The sequence below is a fragment of the Balaenoptera borealis genome (genome assembly GCF_965194805.1).
Source record: "Balaenoptera borealis genome assembly, chromosome: 12".
In the NCBI taxonomy this organism is placed as follows: Eukaryota; Metazoa; Chordata; class Mammalia; order Artiodactyla; family Balaenopteridae; genus Balaenoptera; species Balaenoptera borealis.
In genome coordinates this window covers 19,685,250-19,696,823 of record NC_138869.1, presented here as the reverse complement: position 1 = coordinate 19,696,823, position 11,574 = coordinate 19,685,250, and positions in this window count along the sequence as shown.

Genomic DNA, 11,574 nt, shown 5'->3' with positions numbered 1-11,574 from the left:
TGAACCAGATTCACTGCATGTGGTGCTCTCTTTCCAAGTTCTAACTTGTCAAGTGAGTGACCTTGAATTGTTCTCAGCTCCAGGCTTCTAGAGCGAAAGCCCTAACTGATAGCAAATGAACTCTGAGATGATAAACTATAAGATACCTCTTTGAAATTTCAAAGCGTAGTTCTTAACATTTTATCTGACATTAGAGAAGGCATGCCTCAATCTGAAAGTAGACCTTTTGGTCTTCAAACAGTAGCTATGAAATAAGATATACATCTCATTCCTACCAACTTAGCAAAATATGTTTTTATTTTGAAATATGACAGTACTCTCTGGGGTTGTATTTCATACTGGACTGCAGCAATATCACTAGGATTTTATTAATATGTTCATTAATTTGATTTATAGCTAATGCTGTTCTGAGCTTATATTTTGAATTTAAGGTGAAATAGTAAAGAAATTTCTTTTTCTTATGGATATAACTTTGAATGTGTCTGTACATTTTCTGGAATTGGAATTCCATATTACAAATTGAGATTACAAATTACAAATTTTCACAACATTATTAAAGTATTATTTAAATATATAAGATATAAAGAAGCCTGGTAGTTCAGGGTGTGTTTTTTCCTGAATTAAGTTTAATGAATTCTATCCAAATCTAATCTTATTCAGAAATAGAGCCATCGGTGAGAGAGAGCAGTGTACATTCTGGTGTCCTGGATTGAATCCAAGCTCAATAATCTTGTAGCTATGTTACCTTGGCTGAGTTATGTATTCTCTTTCAGCCTCAGTTTGTTCTTCTGGAAAGTTTGTGAAACCACATTGCTTAATTGTGTGCTGCACATAATAGGTTCTCAATAAACGTGAACTACTGAAATTGTTATTGTTGTTATTTTTTCTGTTGCATGCAATCTCATTCTCTGTTTATCTTCATTTGCCTTTTGTTTTTTCCTGGATTCTTATAATTCTGTTTCTTTTACTTATCACTCTCCTATGTACCTGTTTAAATCCTCAAACCTAGAGCAAAAATTATATTCTTATTTCTTATGCTTTCCTTATGATGTCTAAATCATGACAGTGATTTAGCAAAGCAAAGGAACAGGAGCTTCTTAAAATCCAAATGTGGGACTAAGAAAGATAAAGAATTACAAATCTTAATGTCTCTAGTCTAAGCATGAGGAAGTAAGTGGTCTTTGGGAATGAAATTGTGATTTGTGTCTTCTGCATCTTACTCAGCTTGGCTCATTAAACAATTGAAAATAAACCTTCATATTTCCTTTTGTTATTTGAAAATTTCAGAATAAATTAACTTAAGCAAGCTATGCTCAGAAGCTTCTAAATGAACAATGTTCTTAATAATTTCTACATGAATGTTACTTTATTCTAATTTGAATTTGTGTTGAATTTATGGCCACTCAGGGTAAAAAAAAAAAAAGATGACTTGCTGTTAAGTAACTTCCATGTTAACAATGCACATTGTATTGATTAGTATTCATACACCTTACAAATTGTTAATTCAAAGGTAATTTGACCAGTTAAGGAAGGTCATTAAATAGTAATATTTCTATTCTGTACCACTTCTCAATAATCATATCTTACCCAGCATACATGTAATACCAAAAATTTCTTCTTCAAACACCTCTGTTTATAATACTTGAACATAGTCTATAAGAGCCAATATTTAATATAATCTGCAACAATAATAAACTGTAATAGCCAATACTGTAAAAAACCTAATAATTCTCAGAATGTATCAGCTAAATTTTCTCCAAAATCACGAAGAATTTGAAAGTCAATATTATAAAGTAGCATCATGAAGTAAGTAAATAAATAGCTATTTTTTCCCAATGATTCTCATTTTATTACCCAAATAGTCATCAGAGTAAAATAGCTTCAAAGGTGTTATGAAATATCACCTTGAATTAATTCTTTCACGTAACAAATCAGCATGAAGAATGTTTCAAATTATTTGTGAAGAACTAGTCTGCATTTAGCTTGCAGATCCCAGGATAGATAGTACATTTCCTAAGACATGGAGGAGCTTTTGTTTTTCACTGCTTTCTTCCACTGATTCTCCTCTGTCTCCATTTTCTGCTGTTCCTTCTCATTGCTGCTTTATTTCCTCATATTGGTTCTCTCTCTTCTCTCTTCCTATTTCATCTTCTCTTAAGACAATTGGTGGCATTTGAAGATGGGATTTAACTATTAGCACAATCTTGCCTTTGCATGGCTGCCTTTCCCCCAAGGAACTGGCTTTCCTTTGAAATTGGCTTTAGGTCTGACAGGGCCTCTGCGTTTCATATTACTGCTAGCCCAATAGAGAAAATGAAGCCAAGAAATGTGATCAGGTTATCCTAGGGCAAAAGAAAAGGTTGGTTCGGGGAAATGCTTAATTTCCATGATTCAGCAGGGATTTGCAAGCTTGACTCTCCTGAGGAAATCAGCGTCTGGTTTTCCATTTATCCATCCGGCTTTTCCGAATTACCAGCTCTATTGGTTTTAAAGATAAGGAATTGGAATGGATTCTGAATGTTGAATTTAATTCCTGATATGAGGTTATCTTAAAACATGGGTCAGAACAGCAAGCCCTCACACCTTGTGCCCCCCTGCCCCAGCCAACTACCACCCCCAAACAATCTATATCTTTCCTAGGTCTTTAGTAGATTTCCTGCAGGAAAATCTTGGAAGAAACTTAAATGCTTTGCGGTAAGGTACTATGTTAGCCAAAATACAGGAGTCAGACACTAGGTTAGTTGAGGAAGGATTTTCAGAATCTTATATTCTTTTTATTTTTTCTTGTTTCAGAGAGGGGATGTTGAACAACGGCTGTTTCTTTAGGCAGTAAGGAAAAAATAAATCTGGCACCCTCTCCTTACATCGTTAAACATAGGATGAATTACTGTGCATAGACTCTCAAGGGCTATTACTGCACAAAGCCTTTGAAACCGATCAATATCCACCACCATGCTTTTTCTGCTGTGTTTTTTAACGTTGTATATCCATTGAGTGATAGAGTCAAGACTCAATAATTTAATTTTGTAAAGGAATTAGAAGTGCTATATTGTAACATTGGCCAGCATTCTTATGACTTTGCAATACAAATTTGAGTTACTTGTGAAAATTTGAGGCAACATCTCTTTCTTCGTTTGCATGGTACCAATTTAAATTTGTCGTTCTCATGTCCTCAGTGCAGAGAGAAGGAGCTCACCTTTTGAGACTTAGCTTTGTATTACTCAGACTATCAAAGCAAATGCAGGGATGTCACACCAAATGCAGGTGAAGAGGAAGATGCTAATTAAGAACCATCATTCAATGTCATTTCTACATTGGATTAAGAAAAATCCATTAGAACACTCCGTCTTATTTTTCTCAAGAGGTCATGATCCAGGCTACTAACCTCATCAGAACAAACAGCCATAATCACTCTTTATCCGCTTCACCACAGTTCAAGCTAAATTTAGGTCTCATTTGCCTGTCACCAACATGCTTTCTAAATGCATTGTAAGCATTTCTTCATTTTGAAGAACTTAAGGCACTAGCCCACATACATCTTTGCCCTTATGTGTTTTTGTCAAACTAAGACAGGGCATTGGAAATTTGGGTCCAGAGACTATTTTTTCCTTCTATAGACTGCCCAGAATATACCTGAGGTAAAGAAGGTTCATGAGTTGACTCTTTGTACTTGCTAACCTACTAAGAACACCATGGAAAAAGTGAAATTCAGACTGTGTTTATGCAGATATAGTTTTGTTGTTTCAACTAAATCAATTTGGATGATCATATTGAGATTTCTTTTTGTTACTGCATTGATCATAAAATTAGTCTTTTGATAGAGTCAACTCCTTATGCCCATGGTCACTGCCTCATGTGTAATTTCCTTCTGAACTCAGAAAATGTATTACTAATTAATGATCCAGACTTAATAGTAATAGAGATTTGGAAATAATGCTGTTTCTTCACAAATACAGTGAAGTTCAGAGTACAAACAATTAATAGGATAATTCAGAAAGGAAAATTGCTTGAATTTTTATACTAAAGTTGATTTCATCTGAATTATTTGGATGACTGCCTCAGTTATTCACTTTACTTGGTGTAGATATGATTTAAGTCATGGTAGTAAAATGAGTGGTCATGATTTTTAAAATAAATACGCATTGTTATTTAGTTTAGATAACACCAAATTTCTAATTTGTTGAGAAATATATATATGTACATATATATTATCAAGCAAATATAAATAGTTTATATAATTAGTGTCTGTAAGTACTTTAATTTGTTCACTCTGTTTAAAAAGGGTGGAACATATTTTGAAAGCCATATATGTCTGACATCCTAAGAGGACAGAAATGATCCAGAGCAAAAATATAACACAAACTTTAATTCTGTATAGGTTTTCCTTTCCTTTCTTTTTTTAATAGATGGCAATCCATCATATGTGAGAATATGGTGATCTTCTTGGTTGAAATTGATAATACTCTTCATTTTTCCAATTGATTTGTGCATCATTTTGTGTAGTATATACATATGCAAGACACACCAGGTAGTAGACACTATGGGTTACAAAGGTGACTAAAATATGAATGATTCTATCCATAACTGAAAATGGGCTGTATGTGAGCACAATGGCAGAGACGAAAGTGACCCTATATCACATGCCATTTGTTGGCAGCTTACAGAGTTGATATGCTTCTGTTTTCTAAAATGGCTTTGACCACATCCATGTAAGTTCATAAGTGAGATGCTCACAGATAGAAAAGCTTCTGTATAAGTATGCAGAGGTAATATACTATGTGTTTAAAATCACTGGAACCAGAGCAGACAGACTTAGATTCAAGTGTGTGCTCTGCCACTTTTTACCTATGTAAACTTCAGGAAGATAATGAACTCTCTAAGATTCATTTTTTGTCTGTAAAATGGGGAAAAGAATTACAGATATTAAGGATGAAAGGGAAGATTAATGAGGTAATATATGTCAAGCATTTTGCACAGTACCTAATGTAATAATTATTACAGTAATGATAAGACAAAATGGAGTTCCACTAGTGTAAGTGAAACTGAAGATGTGATGGAAGTTCAGAAGGGAATTTCTATGGAATAACTTTGGAGATCAGAAGCATTCTGCTGGAGAGTTTAAAAATACATTCAGTTAAGGTAGATCAAGATAACAGCACAGGTTTTCCAGGAGCAAGGAGTAGAGAAATTAAATGCTGAGTGTTAAGAAAACCAGATTTGATTTGGGGGAATAAATGTCAAATTTGAATGAAAGCAGTTATTAGGATAGAAGGCTAGAAACATAATCTTCTATGAATGATAGGCCTAAAAGTATGATCTTTATTTCATAGAGTAGTTGAAAAGCTTTGTTGATTTTTGAGCAGATAGTGGGATGGTTTGAAGATGCAGGGAAGTAAATACAGAAAGACAGTTTACTGAAGTTCAGACTGAAAGAAATGAGGTTATGGACTCGGTGGCAGTAGAAATGGGGATGAAGGGACAGAAATGAAAGACAATTCTGGGATAAACTTAATCAGACTTGGCAAGTATATGAGGTGACGCAGGGGAAAGGAACAAGGGTCAAATAATGAATGATTCTTGGTGCCCGTTATAGGCTGAATTGTGTCCCCTCAAAAATTCATATGTTGAAGCTTTAAACCTCAATATCTCAGAATATGATTATATTTAGAGATAGAGCATTTAAGGAAGTCATTAAATTAATATGAGGCCCTCAGAATGGGCCCTCATTCAATCTGACTAATGTCCGTATAAGAAGAGGAAAGTCAGACACACAGAGAGACCAGGGATGTGCACATACAGAAGGAAGATCAGGTGCGGAGACAGTGAGAAGACAGCCATCTGCAACCCAAGGAGAGAGGCCTCAGAGGAAACCAAACTTAACAACACCTTGATATTGGCATCTGGCCTCCAGAACTGTGAGACAATAAATTTCTGTTGTTTAAGCAACTCAATCTGTGATATTTTGTTATAGCAACCCTAGCAAACTAACACAGTGCCACTCACAGAAATAGAGAATATAGAAACAGCATTTTTAGATAGATGCAGATAATTAGTATTAACAGGGGCATGTTGCCGTAACTCAGGCTTTGTAAAATCAGATCATTAATAACTGTTTTCTAATGATCTGATGGTTATATTATAAAGGTTAAAAACATAATACTATCATTTTATTTGGTGGAAAACTTATATCTTATGGGCCTTATTAGAGCAATTAATGCTTGCTGATATAACGAAATTTTTGTCCCTTCTCCAAAATCCTAGTGGCTTCACAGAATCTGTTCCTTGTTCATATAAATTCACTGTAAGTGTTCCAGGTTAGGTGTCTCTTCTCTAAAAGTTAATCCAGTTTATTAATTTTTTTTCAATAACCCGATTTTTAATGAAATAAGATTTCTAGAACCATAATTCTACCAATGTTTCAGCAAAGTCAACAGTTACTTTATTTATTTATTTTTATTAGCTCCAAAGCCCTTTATTCATTTGATATTGTTAAATACCATTTCCTTGACATACTTTTCTGCTGTAATGTTCATGGCATTGTACTTTTTAGTTTTTCTCTTACTTTTTTATACTTTACTCTTCATGTGTTTTGATGGCTTTCTTTCTCTGACTCCTAAAATGTGATGGTGGATGTGGTTTATTCCTGTACCCCTTCCGCACGCCCCCACCCCTCGCAGCTCACACTCTCGAGAACCCTTACAGAGCAGCAACTCTCAACAACCCCCAAAACAAAACAAAATCCTTAGGTTCAATGCTTCAAAATCTCTCATTTGCAACTTTATGATTAGCTGATATTTCCATGAGTATCTTATTCATATCAAAGCAAGTCCAAAACCAAACTGAATATGTGGTCTGAAACTTGATTCATCTTTCTAACTTGCCACCTTTGCTTCAATTTCCCAGTCTTACAAAGTTTAAGTCATGTTCTACTCTCCTACTTCTCCTCTCATATTTATTCGGTTCTCAAATCCTGTCCTTCGTGCCAAATATCCTATCTTCACCATCTGTTTAAAAGAACCTCAGGTCTCATCCCTGAATTAATTCCTGCCCTCAGTGTCTCTCCATTTGTCCTTCCATCCATCCATCCATCCATCCATCCATCCATCCATCCATCCATCTATCCATCCATGCATCGATTCAACAATCATTAAGGCCTTACTATGGGCCAAATAGTCTGCAAGCTTCACTGTGAGTGATACATGAAATATCAGACAACTCCTAGCTTTTCAAAAAGTACCTTCTCTTGGGGAACACTAGACATTGATCACATCTATATACTATGGACTCAAACTGTCTTATGCTAAAATCGTGGCTCCATCACTTTCTATGACCTTAGACAATTTGCTTAACCTCTCCATGACTCATTTTCTCATGTGTAAAATGTGGATAATAATCGTACATCCTTGAGAGATGTTTTGTAAGTACAAATTAGGAGGTGGCACATCTAAACCTTAGCACTGTGGCAAACCTATAATAAACCCTCAATAAATGTTAGCACTTATTATTGTCATTATTATTATTATTATTAATGAAAAATGAAAGGATAATTGTGACAATAAGGCCACACATGTTAAGAGCCAAGATGGGTCGTCTAGAGTTATGGTGATTCAAGGTCATGGGTGAGCTACGGTCTTTGTGGAATCAGTTTATTTAACATCCCAGCACAAACATAGGCTGTGTGCTTGTGAGTGGTGCTGGTGAGACTGAGTATGATTGGTGTTGGCCTCTAGCAATAAGCCAGGACATGTGGACTTCCTCCTATTTATGATGGGGAGACGTTTTAGATTTTTGAGTATGGGAAAAATTTGATGGAATCAGTGTTTCAAAATAACTTAAAATCTTACAATGATCCTCTATTCCTGTATGCTTGACCCTTATAAAGGCCAATTTTATAATTTATCCCCATTTATATATTGCATTGTCCCAAGTGGAATAAGAGTGAACTATGCATTATTTCAGAGTTTTTATTTTTGGTACATAATAAGTATTCAGCAAATACTTGATCATTTACTGAAATATAACTTCTTTGATTGAAGCAAATGATTTAGGAATTTTCAGATCACTTTATTTTATGAAGATATATTCATGTTGTCACTTTGTTCCATGGTTACATTCAGTACTATCAAATCAAGGCTAATTTATGGTTAAAAATGCATGTGGTGCTTTGTTACAAGACAAAAAGTCCGTAGATACACCAGCCAAGTCATCTCCACTGCTGTAAAATTAGAGAACAAAATCAGCTGATTATAATTCTGAGATACAGTCTTCAGAATGATTAAGAACTTGATTATTCTACGGAATTATGCTTATATATGAACATCACCCCTGTTTTCCCCATCGGGAGAAAAAATCAATTTAGATGGAAACATCTTATTTGGCTCTACTTTGGTGGTTTTGCTGTTTTGATCAAATACTGTGATTGTAAAGACCAAGGAGCTATTTTAAATAGTTTACCTCTCAGAAGAAAATATATTTGTTTTTAAACTTGGCCAGCTCCTATGCCAAGCCAGTATTTACCGAGGGCCTTAATGAAATGGCTATTTGGACAAATCGGACTATAACCACGTCGATGCGTGGAGGGAAGACAAATGAGCCTTAGGGAGTGCATTGCACCTGGCATGAGTTGTGTGTACCTGTAATAGGAAAGAGCCCTTTGTTTTTGGAGCCTTGGCGTTGGCCTGGCAGAGTGGTGAAGATCCTGCCTGTGCTTTCCAGCTCATAGCAGGATGCTCCACTTCTATTCAGTTCCTGAGTATCCTGTAAGCAGCACCGTTATCAGAGCTACATTTGAGATGAAAGGAATCCCTATTATGGCAGATACTGAACATCTCCACAGGATATCACTTGGTAAGGATTAGGCTGTTATGAAGGCAGTGAATCTCTCCAACTTTAGATACAAAAAGGAGCTATTGCGTCCATAAGGTATTCAAGGTGGTCTTTAAAACATACTAAAGTTCCATTTATTCCAAATATTAGAAAATTGACTATTCTGGTTCAAAGAGAGTTTTCCATGTTACATGTTTCCCATACGCAGATTATGTATATATGTGTTAGATAATGATTCAGGTAGCATTACAGACTCTTTCTTTCTCCTAAGATAATTTATATGAACATTGGTATCACTATACAATTGAACTGTATTCTTCACTTGGAGGGCCTCCGAAATGCTCGCAAAGTCTAAGGTTCACAAAAGCATCTGGTTGTCAATTATGTGCCTATGCCTATTTTCCAATTCCCTTTTAAACTCTGAATGATCCTTTTAAGTTCAGTTTACCGCTTTGACCCTAGAATACCACATATTTTATTGATAGGGTTATTTATTTCTCAAGGAATGTGAAATAAAGGTATAAAAATGTGTTTTCTAGATGAAGCATTTTTAGTATGCATTATGCGATTTATGTTTTTCCCTTTCTGTCTCTCTCCATTACTCCTGCTTACTTAGGGAAGCAATGTTTGCTCATGTTTTAGGCTTGTTATTTTTCTGACTTTATTAGGCACTTTTCTGAGTTTAATGTGCACCGTAGATGCGCCGTTTAATGACACTTTCTGTACCCTTTTACAGAATTTCAGTCTCTGGGGAATCAAGAGCACAAAGTCATTCATCTTCAACAAATATACAAGATTACACCTACTGATGGAAGTAAGTACAAAATTGGTGATGCTCTCCACGACCAGAATTACATTTAACTACCAATTCCCAAAGAGGCTAATTCATTTGCCAAAGGATATGAACAAAACTGCAGTCACCATTTCAGAGACCATATTTTATTTTCCCTCTTTGAGATAATTCCAACAAGGGCCTGTTTCACCTTACATTTTAGATCACATGATGGTGAGAAAACTCTATAACTTAAAGGATAGGAGTTTATGGTAAGTATAAAATAGAACAAAACAGTTGGGTTTCTACAGCATTTTACGGGAAACCTCTTCTGACCTTCTATAAACAATTCCTTTGGTAAAGTCCCCATTTTATGTTGGTTTGCTCTGTCATCAGTGTAGAGTTATGGCTTGAATAAATTCTTGTTGAGGGTTGAAGGTTGGCATGGGAATGTCTTTCTGTTCTAGATCTTATAATGGATGTGTGTAATTCGTCAAGTGTGGAACATATGCCTTGCTTTATTCACAAACTTTCACAGAATTTAATTGGGAGCTATCACCTTCAAAATCGGGCAACAGTCTTTGATATTTAAATCATTTGAGTAAGAATTAGTCAGTAAGGCTTTGCAGTTTGTCCCTAGTAAATATGTTAACTTACTTTCAAAATGAAAATACTTCAATAGCATTTTAAATTTTTCAAAAGGTTACTATTATGCTTCATTAGATATCTTGGTGAGAATTTTTTTTTTTTTTTTTTTTTTTGCTGTGTTGGGTCTTCGTTGCTGTGCGTGGGCTTTCTCTAGTTGCGGCGAGCGGGGGCTACTCTACATTGCACTGCACCGGCTTATTGTGGTGGTATCTCTTGTTGCAGAGCACGGGCTCTAGGCACGCGGGCTTCAGTAGATGTGGCTTGCGGGCTCTAGAGCGAAGGCTCAGTAGTTGTGGCGCACGGGCTTAGTTGCTCTGCGGCATGTGGGATCTTCCCGGACCAGGGCTCGAACCCGTGTCCCCTGCATTGGCAGGTGGATTCTTAAACACTGTGCCACCAGGGAAGTCCCTTGGTGAGCATTTTATCTTTTCACTATATCTAAATTTTGGAGTGAGTGTGTGAATTAAAGACATGATTAGGCTGCCAGATAATATCGGTTTATAAAAACTTTATTTGCAATTTGTTTCAGTAGCGTTTAGTGTATTTTTATGTGTGTTAAAAACATGGTATCCTCCAAATATTTATTTTATAAAGAAAAATGTTTAGGAATATAAAACAAACTTACTTTTATTTATTCCGTCTTGTCCTCTTTTTTAACTGGACTCTTAATACTTACCAGTGCCTTGAAAACTCACAAAAATTGCATTATACATTATGCTTTCATAATTTCTGATTATTAGATAATTATGAAAAATAAAAAATATCTTCTGCTTATGATAGCCAATTGTTGCATGAAAGAACAGACATGATATGATACTGGTTGAAATACCGTTAAGATAAATATTTTTTTGGTTCATAATAATTGTATCTGGTCCTGGAATAAACATCAGTCTAATTTTGAGAAACAGAAACAAGTTTCCCCCAAATGTATTTTTCATTGGATGAAGCAAAGAAAACATGTTTGCTATACAAGAATTGTTGTTAATTACCTTGTGTGTAAGATATTTATCAATTTATCAGCCCTAGATGTTTCCACCAAAACGAGTCTTCCTTTGAGCATGCATAATAGAAAAAACACACTATACTGGGCAGAGAGTTGTTTTGTACTTCCTCTTAAGCAATTCATTAAAATTTAGATAAATTTTAAGCTCTTTTGTTTTAAAGTGGACTAGCTATATATATATATTCCACTTTGTTTTCAAATGCAAATGGTTAAGTGTTTTGCATTCTAATCAGTAAACAGCTCTGTGACTAAATCATAATTTAATGATCTCTTCCTAGAGAGATAATGATGCAAAATTTAGATCTGAAAAGAGGATTCTTATTTT